This window comes from Colobus angolensis, unplaced genomic scaffold (assembly GCF_000951035.1).
Source record: "Colobus angolensis palliatus isolate OR3802 unplaced genomic scaffold, Cang.pa_1.0 Scaffold660, whole genome shotgun sequence".
Lineage (NCBI taxonomy): Eukaryota > Metazoa > Chordata > Mammalia > Primates > Cercopithecidae > Colobus > Colobus angolensis.
This window is the reverse complement of record NW_012120266.1, coordinates 349815-369512: the sequence shown is the minus strand read 5'-3', so window position 1 is coordinate 369512 and position 19698 is coordinate 349815.

Sequence of the window (19698 nt, the reverse complement as noted above, 5' to 3'; positions counted from 1 at the left end):
CCCGTCTCGGCCTCCCAAAGTGCTGGGATTACAGGCTTGAGCCACCACGCCGGGCCAGGATGTTCACTCTTACCACTTGTGTTCAGCATTATACCAGATGCTCTAGCTAGTGCAATAAGGAAAACACTGAATGAATGAATGAATGAATGAATGAATGAATGAATGAATGACATCCAGATTAGAAAGGAAGAAGTAAAACTTTACAGATGACATGAGATCATTTATGTAGAAAATATGATGGAATCTACTAGTACAGGTTGAGCATCACTAATCTGGAATTCCAAAATGCTTTTTGGAACACCTACATAATACCACAAGTGGAAAATTCTATATATGACTTCATGTGACAGGTGTAGTCAAAAAACAGGCTCTGAGCACACAGTTTATTCAGCATCCCCAAGGGGAAAAAGACCCTCTCAGACCCAGATATATCTTTCTTAAGTACCCAGATTCCTCCACCCCCACTATGCAAGCACACTCATAAAGGGTAATAAAATGGCACGTATGCGGCCAAACACACCAATGGCAGGTTTCCAATAATGTGTCACATGGGGCCAAGAACTACATGCATTACTGTGTTTTTATTTTCTTATTCTCTGCTCTAAGGTATAAGGATTATTAAAAATATTAAAAAGTCCTGTAGTTACCCCTATGATATCAGTACTGGGTAGCAATGATAAGAAAAAGAAGCATTTTTGTTTCTCTACAGCACAAAAAGTCAAACTGTTGAAGAAACGGGACAGTGGTGGAAATTGAAATGTTTTATGGAAGAATATAGTGTTGGAATGACTACCATATATGACCTGAAGAAACAGAAGGATAAACTGTTGAAGTTTTGTACTGAAAGTGATGAATAGAAGTCAATGAAAAATAGAAAAGCATTGTTTACAGCTAACAGTAAAAATCTTGATTGTGTATTTAAAGAGTGGATCCATTACCATTGCAGTGAACACTTGTCACTTAATGGAATACCAATCATGAGACAAGCAAAGATCTATAATGATGAAATGAACATTGAAGGGAACCATGAGTATTCAACAGGCTGGCTGCTGAAATTTAAGAAAAACTATGACATTACTTTTTAAAGATTTGTAGTGATAAAGCATCTTCTGGTCATGTAGTAGTGGAAAAATTCATTGACAAATTTGCCAAAGTCATCACTGATGAAAATCTGATGCCAGAACTAGTCTATAATGCTAATGAAACATCACTGTTTTGGTACTGTTGCCCCAGAAAGACGCTGACAACAGCTAATGAGGTAGCCCCTACAAAAATTAAAGATGCCAAGGACAATAACTGTGCTGATGTGTGCTAATGCAGCAGGCATACAAAAATATGAACTTGTTCTGATAGGCAAAAGCTTGCATCCTCACTGTTTTCAAGGAGTGAGTTTCTTAGCAGTCCACTATTATGTTAACAAAAAGGTATGGATCACCAGGGACATGTTTTCTGGTTGAATTCACAAACATTTTATACCAGAGACTCAAGGTTACTGCAAGGAAGCTGGATTGGATGGCAATTGTAAGATTTTATTGTTCCTTGACAACGTTTCTGCTCATCCTTCAGCTGAAATTTTCATCAAAAATAATGCTTATGCCATATACTTTCCCCAAATGTGACTTCATTAATTCAGTCATGTGACCAATGTATCCTTAGATTGATGAAGAGTAAATATAAAAACACTTTCTTGAACATCATGCCAGCACCAGTGAAGAGAGGTGTGCGTGTGGAAGGTTTCCAGAAGGAGTTTAGCATGAAGGGTGCTGTTTATGCCATTGCTAACACTTGGAAGGCAGTGACTAAAGACACAGTAGTATATTCCTGGCATACCCTCTAGCCTGTGACTATATTCAGTGATCTCGATGAGCAAGGTGGTGACTTTGAAGAATTCTGTGGGCCAACTGAGAAAAAAGATGGTGTCTGACCTCCTTACGTACACAAAAAATAAAATTTCAGAGCTTTTGCCTGGGCTAGCAGAAGTAAATATCAGAGAACTTGATTATTTTTAACATCAGTAATGAGACTCAAATTCTTAATTCATTGACCAATGGTGAAATAGTCCAAACGGTTTTGAATCAAGTTGATTGTGATAGTAGTGAGGATTAAAATGACGTTAACACTGAAGAAAAAGTTCCTATGGACAAGCTAAAAATGTGTGACGGGCTTATTGAAGGACTACAGTACTGTGCATTTATAACAGAACAAGAACTCATGTCAGTTTATAGAGCCAAAGAGAGATGACGATGACAATGACGACAACTACTACTACTACTACTACTACTAATTCTTATTCTTTTTTTTGAGGTGGAGTTTCGCTCTTGTTGCCCAGGCTAGAGTCCAGTGGCATGATCTCAGCTCACTGCAACCTCCACCTCCCAAGTTCAGGTGATTCTCCTGCGTCAGCCTCCTGAGTGGCTGGGATTACAGGCACCCACCACCATGCCTGGCTACTTTTTTTGTATTTTTAGTAGAGACGGGATTTTACCATGTTGACCAGGCTAGTCTCGAACTCCTGACCTCAGGTGATCCACCTGAGGATCATGCCTGTAATCCCAAAGAGAGACTTCTAAGACAAAAACCATTGTTATTGAGGCAAGATGACTCTGAAGGAAACATTTTTAAAAGTCATCCACAAAATGCCTCTTCATCCCTAGAGGACTCAGTTCCTGGTCCTTCAACTATTTTGATTTTTTTCCCTCACCTAAACAAAAATTCAGCATACAGTAACCTATTAATCAAAACACAGCATCATAGGTGGAGACTGAAAGCCTGCCATTGTTGGTTGTTGCTGCTGTTCAACAGCTGATACAGGAATTCTGGTGATGCTACTGTGCTGCTTCGTTACCCTAGATACATTTTTTTTTTACTCTATTAATGGCATGCCATATTTTTTTGCAGATAAATACTTATGGGTAAATAAATTAAAGAAATTGTTGCTTATCAGTAGCATATAAATTCAAAATCAAGAATGATAGTGATGCCAAACAACCACAGATGGCTCATATGGGTGGCCAAGATGGTGACACCTTTGCTTTCTGATGATTTAAAATATGCAACTTTTTTCATTAACAAAATTATTAAAACATTGTATATTGCCTTCAGTCTATGTGTATAAAGTGCATATAAAACATAATGAATTTTGTGTTTAGACATAGGCCCCCAATAGAAGTGACTGGAGTCCGTAAAGATCTACATGGATGTAGACAACTGTTATTCAACCAAAGTTCAAAGGCAATTCAGTGGGCAAAGGATAATCATTTCAACAAATGGTGTTGGAACAACTGGTTATTCATGTAAAAAATTCAATCAATAACCTACCAAAAATTATCGAATTGTACATCCACTTGAAATATGGGATGTTTATTTTATGTCAATTGTAACTCAATAAAGCTGTTAAAAATAGTGGGAAAGTATGAGAGGAAGAGGAAAAAAGGGACAAGGTATAAAATGCTATTTATTAGCTACACCATGTGATATACAAGTGGATTATATTGCTTTCTTCCGAAGTGATAATATGCAACTCCTGCTATAGAATAAAATTATATATTCTAGATCACAGGAACAGATTAGCCAAATACTGTTCCTAATTTTTAATGCTCATTTTGCAAGGTGGAAAAGTGTAAGTCACATCTTACAAAATGAACAATTTAGACTAGGGCATACGGTCACTATTATAATTAATTTAAAATGATGTACATACTTAAATAGCATTTTTCACAGAAATAGAAAAATTATAAAATTAATGTAGAATTACAAAAGACCCTGAATAGCCAAAACAATCTTGAGAAAGAAAAATAAAGTTGGAGATATGACATTCCCTAATGTCAAGTTATACTACAAAGTAATAGTAACCAAATACTACGTTACTGGCATAAAAACAGTTGCATGGACCAATGGAACAGAATAAAAAGCCCAGAAATATACCCAAGTTTATAAAGTCAACTAATTTTCAGCAAGGCTGCCAAGAAGACATGATGGGGAGAGGGTAGTCTCTTCAATAATTGGTGTTGGGCAAACTGGATATCCACATGCAAAGAGTGAAACTGGACGCTTATCTACACCATATATGAAAATTAAGTCAAAATGAATTAAAGACATAACCATAAGAGGTGAAACTCTAAAACTACTGGAAGAAAACAAGGGAAAAACTTCTTGATATTGTCTTTCATAATGATATTTTGGACATCACACCAAAATCACAGGCACTGAAAGCAAAATTAAACAAGTGGGACTATACAAAGCTTTTGTATAGCAAAACAATCATCAGAATAAAAAGACAAACTATAGCTTGGAAAAAATATTTGCAAACTATCTGAAAAGGGGTTAATAATCTCTAAAATATATAAGAAACTCACACAACTTAATGGCAAAAAACAAAAATAACAAAACCAAATATCCTGATTTAAAAAATGATCAAAGTGGGACAGCTGTGGTGGCTCACGCCTATAATCCCAGTACATTGGGAGGCCGAGGCAGGCAGATTACCTGAGGTCCGGAGTTCAAGACCAGCCTGACCAACATGGAGAAACCCCATCTCTACTAAAAGTACAAAATTAGCCGGCATGGTGGCACATGCCTGTAATCCCAGCTACTTGGGAGGCTGAGGGAGAATCACTTGAATCTAGGAGGCAAAGGTTGTGGTGAGCCAAGATCGCGACTTTGCACTCCAGCTTGGGCAACAAGAGGAAAACTCCGTCTCAAAAAAAAAAAAAAAACAAAAAGAATTGTAAATATCGTTGGGTGCTCATAATTATTAAAATATGCATATGTATGTGCATACCCATGTATATGTGCACATGTACATATGTTTGTGTATTTATTAAGAAAATGACCAAAGTACCTGAATAGACATTTTTCTAAACAAGACGTAAAAATAGCCAACAGGTATATGAAAAAGTGCTCAACGTCACTAATGAGAGAAATGCAAATCAAACCAAAACGAGATATCACCTCACACCTATTAAGGTGGCTGTTATTAAAAAAGAAAAACACCAAGAGATGAGTGTTGGCGAGAGTGTGAAGAAAAGGGAACCCTGGTACAATGTTGCTGAGAATGGAAATTGGTACAGTTATGAAAAAGTGTATGGAACTTCCTCAAAAAATTAAAAATAGAACTACCATATGATCCAACAATCCCTTTTCTGGTTATATATCCAGAGGAAATGAAATCACTACCTTTAAAAGATATCTGCACTCCCACATTCATTGCAACCTTATCCACAATATACAAGATATGAAATCAACCTAAATGTCTGTTCATGAGTGAATGGAGAAGGATGAAATACAGATGTGAAATACAGATGTGATTGTTTATGTGTATCTGTGTGTATGTGTAAAGGTATACATATATAGGCATACACGAATGTAAAGTGTGAAATGTATATTCTGCTACTCAGACCAGTCCTGTTAATTTTTATTTGATTTCAGAAAAAAAAGGAATTTTTTAAATGATCCAATAGAATAATAATACTTTTGTTAGTGTCCTCATATCTTGATATTCTCAGATATTAGGACATTGCTTGAAGCATAAATCTTGATGAGTTTCTTGGATGTTTTCTTCATCTCTTGTGCTTTTTCTTTTTAGCTAATGTAATGGTACATTTAATGTAATAGCCCTATCTCTAAGTTGCTGTCCCCCCATGTTTTATCTCTCAGTAATATAGGCTTTAGGGCCTGATACTGATACAGATCTATTTATTTGTTCAGGATTTCATTTTGTCATAAGATTTTGCATCTTACGTGAACTATTTTTTGCATTTCTGGGTGATTTCTTCTATTACTTCAATACAATATTATCTTGTGAGTGTGACACACTTGTGCTACTGATGAGGATTATGAATCTTAAGCAGGAGTCTGCCCACTCCACCACCATATGAAATACCACTTAACATTTTTTTTGGTAATCAGTGCCACAGGCCTTTTAGAGCTCACTTCTGGTACCACCTGCAGGTATTTTGGGTAAGTGATAGATGGAAGGAATAAACACACACACATTGTAAGATTGAATTAAGCTCCTGCCTACATTTTCCAAGAACGTAGTCTCATCAGAAGTGGAATGGCCATGTGAACAGGAGCAGATGTATGATTTCTCAGAATAACTGCTTGTGGCACATACTAAGAAAAATGCTTCACCAGATATGGAAAGCTCAATTCTTGCTAGGTCACTTCGCTTTTTTGCATGAAACTTACATCTGGAAGATTTTATATTAAGAACATATGTGCATCTGTTTAAGGGAATGTTTACATATACTGAGTTCTGGTTCTTGAAGCAAACTATCTGCAAGACCCATTATGGCATGGGTAAAAAGGCAGAGCTTGTTTCCATATATCTCTGAAAGGAAATATCCCTGTTTACAGATTTTGTTTCATATTCAGAAGGCCTGTTTCCTTGGAATGGCTGTCGGAATAGTCACCTGAAACCCAACAATGAGTTATGTTCTGAAAGAATAAATGGTTCATAGAGATTAAAGCATTGTTTTGAGACAACCATTGGTCTGAGTCAGTGTAGCAATGCTTATGAGGTGATTGAAACCAAAGATGATATGCTAGCAGAGTTTATGCACTATAGCTCTCTTATGCAGCTTTAGTTTATTGCTCACGATACTCATTCACGAATCCTTGAAAATTGCTTCAAAGAGGTAGTCTCAGGACAATGTTTTTTCTTGTACTTGGAATGCAACTTAAAAAATATAATAAGTTTTAATTTATACCCATTTTGAAACTCATAGACAAGCTCATTGAGCATTTTTAAAGCTCGTGATCATCTGAAGCATGGCAATTCCAAGCTATCAACTCTGTAAGGTACTATTTTTTGCCATTTGTCCTGAAACTACTCCTTTGGTGTAGTTTATGATGTAATTTTTCAGTGTTTGGTGAATAAACCTCTATTTTAATATATATACGCACATAGATACATGCATAATCCATATATTTTGTGTATGAGTGTTTATATAAAATGTTTTCTCAAGGTTTGAGGTTTGTGTGTGTGTGTGTGTGTGTGTGTGTGTATACTGTGTGTTTGTGTTTCCTAGCATTTATTCTTCTAGACTCCAATACAATTTCCCCAAATCTCCATTTTTCTAATGAAGATAAGTTTTGCTTTCTGATAGATATATATATAGATACATAGATACATATATATACATAGATACATATATATACCCCAAATACCTGCAGGTGGTATCAGAAGTGAGATCTAAAAGGCCTGTGGCACTGATTACAAAAAAAATGTTAAGTGGTATTTCACATGGTGGTGGAGTGGGCAGACTCCTGCTTAAGATTCGTAATCTTCATCAGTAGCACAAGTGTATCACACTCACAAGATCATATTGTATGGAAGTCATAGAAGAAATCATCCAGAAATGCAAAAATTCGTTCACCTAAGATGACAAAATGAAATCCTGAAATCTTATGACAAAATGAAATAAATATGGATACCTATATATCTGATGTATATACACACATACATACATACACATATATATGTATATACATATATATTTCTATAATAGGAATAATAAAAGTGGTAAAACATTAAATTTCTTCTAAGAGGAAGATTTTCTTGTTTCCATTTTTAAATGCAGTGAATGAAATCTGAGATTCCCCAGGTATATTTTGTGGATGCTCCAACTAGGCATCTTGGGAGATTGAACATTCAAAAATCACTGAGAAATGCATAGTTTAATTGACCTAAGCAGAAAGAAATCTAGCCCATAGAGAACTTTTTATTTTATTTTATTTTTGTATTTCTTTCTTTCTTTAGAGACAATATCTTACTCTGTGGCATGATTAGAGCTCACTGCAGCCTCAACTTCCTGGGATCATGTGATCCTCCTGCCTCAGCCTCCTGAGTAGCTGGGACTACAGGCATGCACCACCATGCTTGGATAGTTCTGTATTATTATTATTATTATTATTACTTTTAATAGAGACAGAGTTTCACTTTATTGCCCAGGCTGATCTTGAACTTCTGGCCTCAAATGATCCTCCTGCCTGGGCCTCCCAAAAAGTTGGAATTACAGGCACAAGCTACTGCATCTGCCCCAGAAATATTTTAGATAATTAAGAGGCTTTCTTATTTCAACTGGGATTAGGAATATTTCTTCCTTGTAACTATTTCCTTTGCCCAGAGGAATATGCCTAAAATTTCACTTGGTGATGGGATCATAGCAGGAATAACCTAACAGTTGGGAAAATAAGTTAGTTCACCTTAAAGACATTCTCATATTCATTACATTATTATGTACCAAGAGGTTTTTATGACATATTATTTAAATACATATTACCAGCTTGAAGGTTTAAATCGTGGATAGTCTGTAATGAGATAATGTTTTCAGTTTTGTATCTCCTCATGTGAGTATATGCCTATCAGGAAGCCTGGAAAATGATGAAGTAAGTAGCATGTCTTTATTTTAAAATGAAAGAAATCAGTTACTGAAACACTGATGACATCTAAAAAAAAAAAAAGATTAGAAAATTCACAAAATATTACTCTTTGCACTTAAAAATTGATGTTAAATTCATATAACTGTTGGTTTTTCTGCTAAAAGTGTGATTTACATTTTGATGAAGTCATTTGCTTTGCTGTACCTGATGTTTTAAATATGTTGCATACCTGTTAGTAATCCTTAGGTCATTGTTCAGAGGTGCCCATACTTTATGTAAGTGAGAATGCCAACTCCTTAATGACTTGAACTTCTGGCAAAGATGCTGTTCTATTTTGGAATATAGATACCTGAAAACTAGTTAGAAAAATATATTTTTATTGCGCCCCCTGCCATCACGTCTCTTTCACCCAATTTTTAGATGGGCTAAGTTATCTCCATTAGTTTTGGACCACACAAAAAGACCCCCAGGATTTTCAATGCAGTGGATCTCTTGAGAATTGGAAACTTCTGCTGTTTCATGCTAAAAATTAGTCATGAATTTTTAAGCAGGAATCTAGCTTCTGAGATCAGATGGCCCAATAACAATATTAAGGAAATATTTTTATTTTTGTCTCCTTGTATCTTCCTGTCTCAACAAATCTGTAACAGGATCACTTCTTTCCTTGCAACAACTTCTGGGAATGACTTTCATTGTGAATATAGAACAATTTTCAACCAACTACTAGGCTGCTGGGAGAAGCTGTGTCTATTTCTATGTGTATCACAGAGGGTATTCGAGGATAATAATAGATTCTACACATTGTGCTAGCAATGCGAATATTACATATACTTTCTCATTTCATTTAAGTTTAAACCTCTCATTTTCCCTGGGAAGTAGAAATTTCTATTTCCATTTTAGAAGTGAGGGAGCTAAGGTCCAAGTTTCAGTGGAGAGAAAACTAAGACTCCATGTTGCCCAAAGAAACAAATACTTCCTAAGGAGTAGAGCCCAGATTTGCCTGACTCCAAAGATTCCCAGCCTTGCTTGTTTTATTTCCCAGCTATGGTGTCTGGGAATCAGGAGGCAAACATGCTTGTACCTGCATTTCCCTTTTGGGGAGGACTAGATGATGTATCAGCTTTACATAGCAATCTATTTAATGTGCTTCTTTGAAAAGGAAAAGAAATCCCTTGAAATATCCCTGGCATTATTTCAGTGACATTGAAGTGTCAGAACATTTTGGGATAACAAAGTGGTCAATTCCTTTAGGTGCCATAGAGCTTTCATCAGTTGTATATTTTATAGTTAGTAAACAGCCAAATGTATTTCTTTGCCACTGTTCAAAATGAAATCGCCTTAATGAAGAAATCTTATACTGAAGCAATCTGGGCATATTAATAATAAATGAATTCTGAAAGAAATTTAGTGTAATTTCTGAGGAAGAACAAGAGGAAATACCAAATGTAAAAATAGCATTTTCCATTTGTGTAAGTGGAATAAGTAATAACAGTAATAAAAACGTATTCTTCCCCTATTGTTCTCAGCTGCCATTGTGCTTTTCTGTTTGTGATCCCTTGGAATTCACAGATGTAGATTATGGTATGCTATTGTTTTATGGCAGAGGCAAATTATGGCCTGCAAGCACCTAATCTACCTGTTTTTGTATACCCTGCAACCTATGAATTATTTTTACATACTTTTAAAAGTTAGAAAAAAATTAAAAGATGTGACATATAAAAATAATGTAAAATTCAAATTTCATTATCTGTAAATAAAATTATATTAGAATTCAGTCTGTACCTAAGTTCTTCCCATGATCTATTTCTAGAGCCACCATTGATGAACCTTCATTCAATATATACCCCAATACACACATATACATGCATACTCACAGTTACACACCTCTTATTCTTTATTTTTGAGGGATAGTTTATTAAGCTTTAAGACTCCTTTGTCTAATTTCCCTTTTCCAAATTTCCCTGGGCCTAATACTCATCAGCTTTGTCCTTTTGTTCTCTGCAGTTTCATTGCTATCCTTTTTGCTCTATTTTAAAAAATTTTCCAAAATATTAAAATAAACATTTAGAAAGCAGATCTGTAGGATTTTGCCTTCACTGTGTCTTTTCTACTGTGTTTGTGGGACTAGGTACAAGTATTAGAAATACCGTGAAACCCCAGCTGCATTGAGGTATTTTCTTCTCAGTTTTCCCCCTCTCTCCCTTATAGTCTTGCTGCATTCTCTTTTATTGGTCTTCTCATTACTTTTCAATATCAGCAGTTACTGTCTTATTATTTCATTGAATCCACTTGTTATTTATGATTTAGAAGATTATTGGACTCCTCATTAAGGAGTAAGGCAACACTCAATATTATTAATATGTCAGAGAACTTTGAGATATCAAAGTTGTCTGTTTAAATGTCTCCAGGGACTCTTGGGCTGCTAGAAAACTGACCATAATATTTTAATATGATATAATTAATATCACCTCTTTAAATTTTATTTTGTTCATGTTAATAGCAAGTGACTCTTAACAAATAATTGGGGTTGTTCCAAAAGTTTAAGCCGCACTTACATAAATATGATTATGACATGGCAAAATATTTGCAATAAAGGCAACACAAGGCAATCTCAAGAATTAATACTTTCCTTTGATTAGCTAATTTTGGAGAGAGCTTTATGGGACAGCTGTCTAGGCCAACAAACTCATTTAAAGGACCTAGGCCCTTTATTGGAAGTCTTGATACCCAGTTCTGCTTCAATTCAGTATGTTTCAAAAAAACTTTTTATACCACTGCTTACTCTGCCCATTTCAGAAGCAGCTCTAACCTTCATTCCCTCTCTACCCTAAGTGTCTCAGGCTTGCCCCAAGTTCTCCTAATTTTTGATGATTAATAGATTCGTTGATTCATCAATTCATGGATACACACATGTGCACACATACACAGGAGATTTCAATAATAATAGATTCACGGCTGTATGTCAAGTATTCTTCTAGGTAATTGGGGGTGTTAAACAAAATAGGCATTTTATCCCTGCTCATAAGGAATTTTAATTTTAGAAAATAAAAATAGTAAGGTCAAACAATAAATGAACAAAAAATCTTCTGCCGAGGTGAAGAAAATAAAGCCATCTAGTTGACAGAAAGTAACTGGTGAATTGGCTACTGTAGATGGTGTCAGAGAAGATGTCATTCTGAGGAAGTGACATCATTCGTTCTTTGACCTGACTGAGGAGAAGGAGCTAGTTACGGGAATGTCGGGAGCTGAGGGGTGACAGAACATTCCAGGCAAGAGGAACAACCCGTGCAAAAATCCGGTGGAATGAAAACAAATATGGCAACTTTGAAGTCAGCAAGAAGACCTGTGTAACTAGAATATCATGAGGGCAAATGGGTAATAATAAGGGACACAGGCAGGGGAAACATTTGGATTTTATTATAAAATCTAAGGGAAGTTCTTGATTGCTTTTGATCAGAAGTGTGATGTGATTTTATGACACCATGGACATGCTCTCCATGTTTTTTCTTCATAGAAATACTTGAGTCATCTCTTATAGTCTCCTGCCATGTAAATCCCATTTCCTTCTAGCCCTGTCTAGAATGCAAGGGTAGGAATGCAAGGGTAGGAATCTTCTTTTAGATTTTATATACTTTTACTTTAAATCTACCACATTTTTTTCTTTCTAGTATCTTTTACCCTCAAAACAGCTTCTCATTTGGTGTTTGACACAATCTTTCTTCCTTTCTTCTTCCAAGCTCAGCAAATCTAAAAACTTCAACACAGTTAAGTAAGTTATCCTACAAACTCTATAGTATAATTGACCTCAATATCATTTTTCCAACAACCACTAAATTATGAAATATATGAAATGCCTCCCAAAAGAAAATATTATCTTTCATTAGAATATAGGGTCTGGAAGATAATCACCATCTTCCATATGTTCTGAATCCTGAAATCTGACTTAAGTGTTGTGTGTGTGTGTGTGTGTGTGTGTGTGTGTGTATGAATCAATACAGGTGATAAGGACCAGAGTTTTTAAGGTGAGAAATAAAGGTAGAAGAAAGAATTTAGAACAGTTCATATCCTGCTTGTCCATCTTCTCAGGCCTCTTCATTTTATCACCTGTTTGAAATTCATCCTACAATTATTTTACTATGTTCTTATTTATTCAAGGGATATATTTAGTAGTATAAGATATATATTAGAAAACAAAGCAAAGATTTCTAAAGTTAAGGAGCTTATATTCTAACAGAATAGGGGAAAATATTATTTACAAGTATTTCTTAAAATTCTGTTATCATATTAGGATAGGTATGTACCCATGAAATTCACTGAGAAGAAATGGAAAGCATCAAGAAGATAAAGAAGAAGCCTTAAATATCAAGGTCTTTTGTAATTTTCTTGGCAAAGGACAACATATATGTCTTGAGTGTTTCCACCTTGAAATTTTCCACCTTTTTTGCCTCCTTACTGCATCATTTATGTGTATATTTTTCCATTCTTTTGCCATATTACTATATAGATAGGAAAGGAACGTACCCTTTTTCCTTTCCTCTTAGTTGGTACATACTCACTTGGTACATACATATTTATTTTAATTTTATATTCATTACATTGTACTAAACAATACATATTTATTGGGAGCCTATTAAGTATAAAGTATGTCATTTATATCAAAGATATCATCAAGTTCTTTGAGCTTAAAATTTTTTATTTGTTTTAATATCGGATATAATACTCTAATTTTAAAAAGTATCTTTAATTCAGTTGGTACTAATTATATTGTGACAAAAAAATACAAAAATAACTCAAACAAACTTAGGCAAATCACAGAGCTTTATTGGTTTGTCCTTCATAAAATTTCAGTCTTCATACAGGTATTTTTTTCAGGGATTCAAATGATATTGTCATTATTTGGTTTCTCTCTCTCAGCTCTGCTTTTTGCTATGTTGGCTTAATACTCTAAATATACATTGTATTTTCCTGTTGCTTCAAGAACATCCTTTCCATTTACCTCACCTCTGATCCCAGGAGAGGATATGTCATTCATGCCACTTAAATCTATGTATCCTATTTCTATGTCTGCAATCATTGGTTCAAAGAGAGACCTACAGTCTAATCAAAGCAAACTAGAAAGAAGCAGACTTTTGCTAGGACAGTAGAGAGAAGAAAATAAAAATGGCTTCTTATTTATTTATTGTTAAAATTTGAAAATGGGAAGAAATATATATTTTCTGAGGCAGGATCTCACTCTGTCACCCAGGCATGGGTGTAGTAGTGCAATCTCAGCTCACTGCAGCCTCAACCTCCCAGACTCAAGTGATCCTCCCACCTGCAGCCTCCCAAGGAGCTGGGCTGACAGGTGTGTCATTAGGCTTGGCTAGTTGTATTTTTCTGTAGAGATGGGGTTTCACCATGTTGCACAGGCTGCTGAAGAGTATTCTTGGAGCAATAGGGAATTACTATGTGTATCTCAAGGATTAAACAAACATTGCATGAAGCAGAGCTGAGATATGTAGAAAAACCAAATACAGAGGATGCCCTGTGAGTCCCTGGAGCAAGATCTGCATGCTGACTGAATTTGTGTGGAAGACAAGCCAATCAATTCCTGTACTGGTATAAGCTAGTTTGAGTTGGTTCTTGTCATAACATAAACTGTCTGTATGGAAATAAAGATACAAAAATTATGAATGTTATATTGCATATGGAGATCAAAAGATTTTAAACTCAAAGTGTATAAAACTATAAAAATTTAGAATTGGGAGGGATTTTGTACATCTCTCTATCTAATCCCCTGTATTTATTGTCAAGCAAATGGAGAATCAGTGAAGTTGAATAATTTAACATCTCAGAAAGTGCCAAGATGAGGAGACAAACCCAAGTGTCATGGCTTCTAGCTCTCTGCCTCTTCCAGGACCCCACACTTTAATTCTGGTAAAGAGAGAAGCCTACAGATATACAAAAATTGTTCATGGTCATTTTTAATATCTTGTTTACAGTGGCAAACTTTTTTAAAAAAATATAGTTCTTGTAAGAATGCCTTATAGCTTGCTTTGGTTTTCATCTGAATATTTTATATTATTCATTTTCTTTTAGAAATGAATATGTAGCAAATGCAATAATTTTTATATGTAGCAAATGCAATAATTCAAACCAATAGCTTGCAGAATTTGAACCATTAGCCATGATAGAAGATCTATGAATTACATATTTGTTATAGTTTTTTTCACTTATTTTTAAAATAAATACCAACAAAGACAATAAGATAATTTTTTTAGAATCATCCCATGTTTACTCCTACACGATTACTAATAAATAGGAGTCCATCTTCATCCACATATATAGTAAGGACTCTCCAGTGCCAACATTCTATTTTCAGCATCAATAGCATATGTGCCTCCAGAATCATGCACGTGTTTTTAATTTTGTCTCGGACTTCCAAGAAATGTTTAAAAGTAACATTCCTGAGAGAGAAAGACCTCCTAAATCTATGTCCTACAAATACTTTATCAGAAAAATTTAATATACTCACAGAGTTTTTTTTTTTGTCCTCACAGAGTTTTATCACTTCTCCTGGGAAGTTTAAGGAGACAGCTCATTTTTTGGCCTTCATTATAAGAAAGCAGTTAAATGTTAATTAATTGAAGAAAAAGACTGCTGAAAAAGAAAGCACTAAGCCTATTATAGAAATGAATCTTATTTTTCTGCCAAGTGCTTTATAATTAAAAGGAAACTCAGTAGAAAAGAAGCTTAAGCAATAACAGTAATATTAATAAAATATTGATTTTTAGAAAATTGCTTTTATGCTAAGGATGATTAGGTCCCTTTTTACCCCATAATATACTTCTCGGATGATTTTAGTTTAGCATATGTATTCTCAAGCTTGGTATTATTGAATCTCTGCTAGATAATTCTTTGTTGTGGAGGGCTGCCCTGTGCATTATAGGTTATGTAGCAGTATTCTTGGACTCCACTTTCTAGATGCCAGTAGCACCACTCTTCCCCTGTGGTGACAAGCCAAATAACCCCAATATCCCTGACAAAATTTATCCTCCTCTCCCTCCCCGACTGAGAACTGCTGGTTTAGAAATTGAAAAAATGGGACAGAATCATAGAGAGGTCAACTTATTGTAGATTAGATAATTAGTCATTGACACACCTACTTTTAGGAGCCATGTCTCATACCTCCAGCCCCTGAAATAAACTTTACCATTGATCAAAATTCCATGTTTTTTGTGTACGTCAGGTCATTGCGTAGGTTCAATTTCAAAGCATCGACACCTTCTCTTGTCTATCCTACCTTTGCAATATTGCAGGGGGTTTTGTCTGATTACCGTGGCCTTTGGGGTATCCTATATCCCCCTGCCTACCTCACACTTCCTATCTTTGTTCAAACCAGCCCAAAATACAAAATGATTGCTTTTGTTTAGATCGGCTGTCATTCAAGATTTTGCCAAGTGACAATTTAGCAGTTCACTCAAACTTGAATGAGTTGTACTTGAAAGGGAAAATATGCTCTCAGAGTGTGATGCTTATTAAACAGTATTAAAGCTTTGATTGGGTATTTGCATGGTGATGACTTGCATAGCACAGTACTGCATTAATGTAAGTATTTTTGCCTGTCAAACATTAAACATGGGTAAGATCTGCAGTGTCATTTGGTTCACTTCGCTACTACTGAAGCACCGCTTCTCCGTAATACATGCTGGCCTGCTGTTCCCAATCCAATTTAAACTGTAAGTAATGATGGTGTAGTTCTACTTCCTTTGGGAAAGCATTACGAAGTTTAATTTACTGTTTCCTAACAACTTGTAATAGTATTAGTAGTTAATGTTCTAGAATTTTGATAGTGAAACTGATCTACTTTCTCCCTCAGAGGTGAAAATTTTAATATCACAAGAAGGTTTTTCATACATCCCAACTTTATTCCCAAAGACTATAGAATACTTCTAAAGTTTGGCTATTTCTGGTCCACCACAATCTTTTCCTCCACACAGTTGTGTGAATATATTTAACAGTCTAATACTGATAGCAGCTAATACTTCAAACATACACTGGTATCACCTTACTTGATTTTTATAAGATCACTTTGCAGATAGGCAGGCCAGTATCCCAGCTTTATTTGACAGATGGATATATGAAAGCTCATAGGGGTTAAATAATTGTCCTCAGTCATTAACATTTATGTACAACTTTAAGATCTGACAATGATTGATCCATACTCATTGCATTTGCTCCACAAGCTGTGAAATGAGGAGGGCAGATATGAATATTATCATGACCTCCATTTTCCAGAAAAGAAAACTGAGGCACAGAAAAGTGAAGTGACAGAGCAAATGCGTGTTGGCCCTCAATTTAGGTCTTTTGAGTCACATTTAAATGTATTCTTTAATGTTGCTTTTTTTTGTTTTGCTTGCATAATTATTTACCTCTTCCTTTTGTTATTCAAAGGGCTTCACCATGAAATATACCCAAATAACAAACCTGTACATGTACCCCCTGAATCTAAAATAAAACCTGAAAAAGGAAAAAGAAAGAAAAAAGATACAGTTTTAGCAGATTTTGTTTTTTTTTTTTTCAAAAAAAGAAAGCCTCCACCTGGAAAATGAAGATTTTACTGGAATTTACAGATAATAAAATACGGTGATGGAAAGAATCTCCTGAGAAAATAATTTGCTCAATTTGATTTGTTGTTTGTGTACCAAACATGTAGCATTAGATTAATTCTCGCTCTCTATGTCTTTCTGTTTTCTCAGTCACCCTTCCATCCATATTTTAACGTGTAACCATCCAGGTCAGTTTTGAGGAGACGGCCTCTATGTTTGTGTTGCATTAATGTTTATACAATACGATTTCTTTATTTTCTTTTAATTGTTACCTTTAATTCTTATGCATGTGCAAGCATTGTATAACCCCCAAATGAAAAGATTAATTGGTTTGGTGAAAGCTCAAGAAATGCTAGTCTTGACAGAGTCTAAGGTCATTCCAAAGCTCTCCCAACACAGAAAATGAGACAGACCCTCTTAGATTTTACACATTTCATGAAGTCTTCTATCACAAATGGGAAAAATAGATAATTCTGGAGGAATTTGTATCAAAACTGAAAAACTGACATATTGTTTAAAACTTAGTAGGATCAAACCTCCTTCCAGCCCAGCTAGGGACTGGGCTCTTGCAGGTGCTACTGACACTCACTACAAAGGACCTGACACGCCCACAGGTTACTAGCTGCAGTGGCCTTGTACTAGTATGCTGCTATGCTACTGTGGAGAAAATTGCCATTTTAACTGTGATCAAAACACAGTCCTTTTGGCTATCAAACATCCAGCAATAATTTTCCATTAAAATCCAAGCTCTGAAAAGCCTTCTTCAGGGGAAATAAAAACAAACCCCAACAAAGATATCTTGTATACATGAAAAGAAAAAATCAGTTTTAGGTTAAAATCAGTCTTAGAGCAATAGAAAAAGAGGAAATTTTAAAAGAAACCCCTGAGGTTCCCTTCCAAATATTGGCAAACATTCAATCTTATTTAGAATGTTGCCTTGCCTAGCAAAATGAAGGATATAGTACATCATATCCTTAATTAAATCGCATAGCAGCTAATATGGTGAAAGTCCTTTTGCTACAAGAGCCTAAGGTGATTGAAGAGGGAGGTAGTAACCAACCACTTGATTTAGGCCAGGACAGCAATATTGTTTTGTTTTGTTTTTTAATATGGTTTGCTGGATAAATTCATTTTCAGACCACCTATTCCAATCTAATTTTTTAAGAGCCAGTAAAGGTATGTTAGATTTTATTTTCTAAAATATATCCTCCTACTTTGAATCTAATGAGCCGTTTCCAGTTTGAATCCCCAGGTATATTCTGTGAGGTTGTTGGAATTTGGAGCTGCCAAACTTAGGACCGAGTGAGTTGAAGCAGTTGTTGAATGGTGCAGCACATCGATGGCAGAATGAGTGAGGATAATATGCAGTTGCTCCCCAAAGTCTTATTCTAGAGGCCCAGAAACAATTTCTCTCTTACATAATGAATGGGTAATTCTTCTGGAAAGCAGTCTTATGACGTATTTTAAACATCACATCACATCTGGTACATCAGTCAATAAATATGCATCCAAATGCTTTTCTCCAGCCGTGGCACAAACTGTTTCATCAGTGAAGTTGCACAAAGTTTATGTAGACCCTGGAGACCACCTCTGTGCCATATATACAGCTTATGCTACATATAAGGCGACCTATAAGGCTACAATGATCTCAGTCCCCAAGAGTTGTATTTGCAAAGAGTAGAGATAAGAAAAAATTCCTTCAATGCTCTCCTGTCTACCTTTTTAGTTTCCTCTCTCATCAGTCTCTATGCCTTATTATTATCATTGTTGTCATGCTAAATTGCTTATATATTTCTTTGCATACCAAGCTCTTTCTTAACTTGGTAGCTTTGTTCATGCTACATATTGGTCTGTTTGGAAGTGTTTCTATTCCCACCCTGTCTCCCATCATGTCTGAATCATTCCTAAGTATCCTTTAAGACTCAGTCCTCCATGACTTTACTCTAGAAAGTTACTGACTGTTGAAGAAACAAAAGATGCATCTTGAAGAAAGTTGTGGACATTAAATAGTGGAAAGGCAGATGTGGACATATCAGTCTAGTTTGGGAGATAAAATATATCCCAAGTATTATAGATGAGTACCTGAAGAAAATGTGGCTGTTCATTCATACACACCAGTCCACATGGGCTGTCCCCATAAATGACAGAAGTCTGCCTTTCTTCTTCCTTTGAATTGCCTTTCTTCTACTCTTCTTTGTTATTATACTATCACTCTACATTGTTGGATATAATAATTGTGTATTTTTTTTATTTACTATGGGGATGTGATTAAGAATACTGCTCACTGGCCGGATGCAGTGGCTCACGCCTATAATCCCAGTACTTTGGGAGGCCAAGGCGGGTGGATCATGAGGTCAGGAGATTGAGACCATCCTGGCTAACACAGTGAAACCCTATCTCCACTAAAAATAAATACAAAAAATTAGCTGGGCGTGGGGGCATGCGCCTGTAGTCCCAGCTACTTGGGAGGCTAGGCTCACGCAGGACAATCGCTTGAACCTAGGAGGCAGAGGTTGTCGTGAGCTGAGATGGAGCCAAGGCACTCCAGCCTGGTGACAGAGCAAGAATCTGTGTCAAAAACAAAACAAAAAGAAAACTGCTCACCGTTAATATGGTGAGTGCTCTTCTTATGAGGACCCTCAGGAGAAATTTTTCTCAGCTTACAGTAGCATAAATAATTGTGTTTTGAGAAATTAATTTACTTTTATTGTATGAGTATTAAATA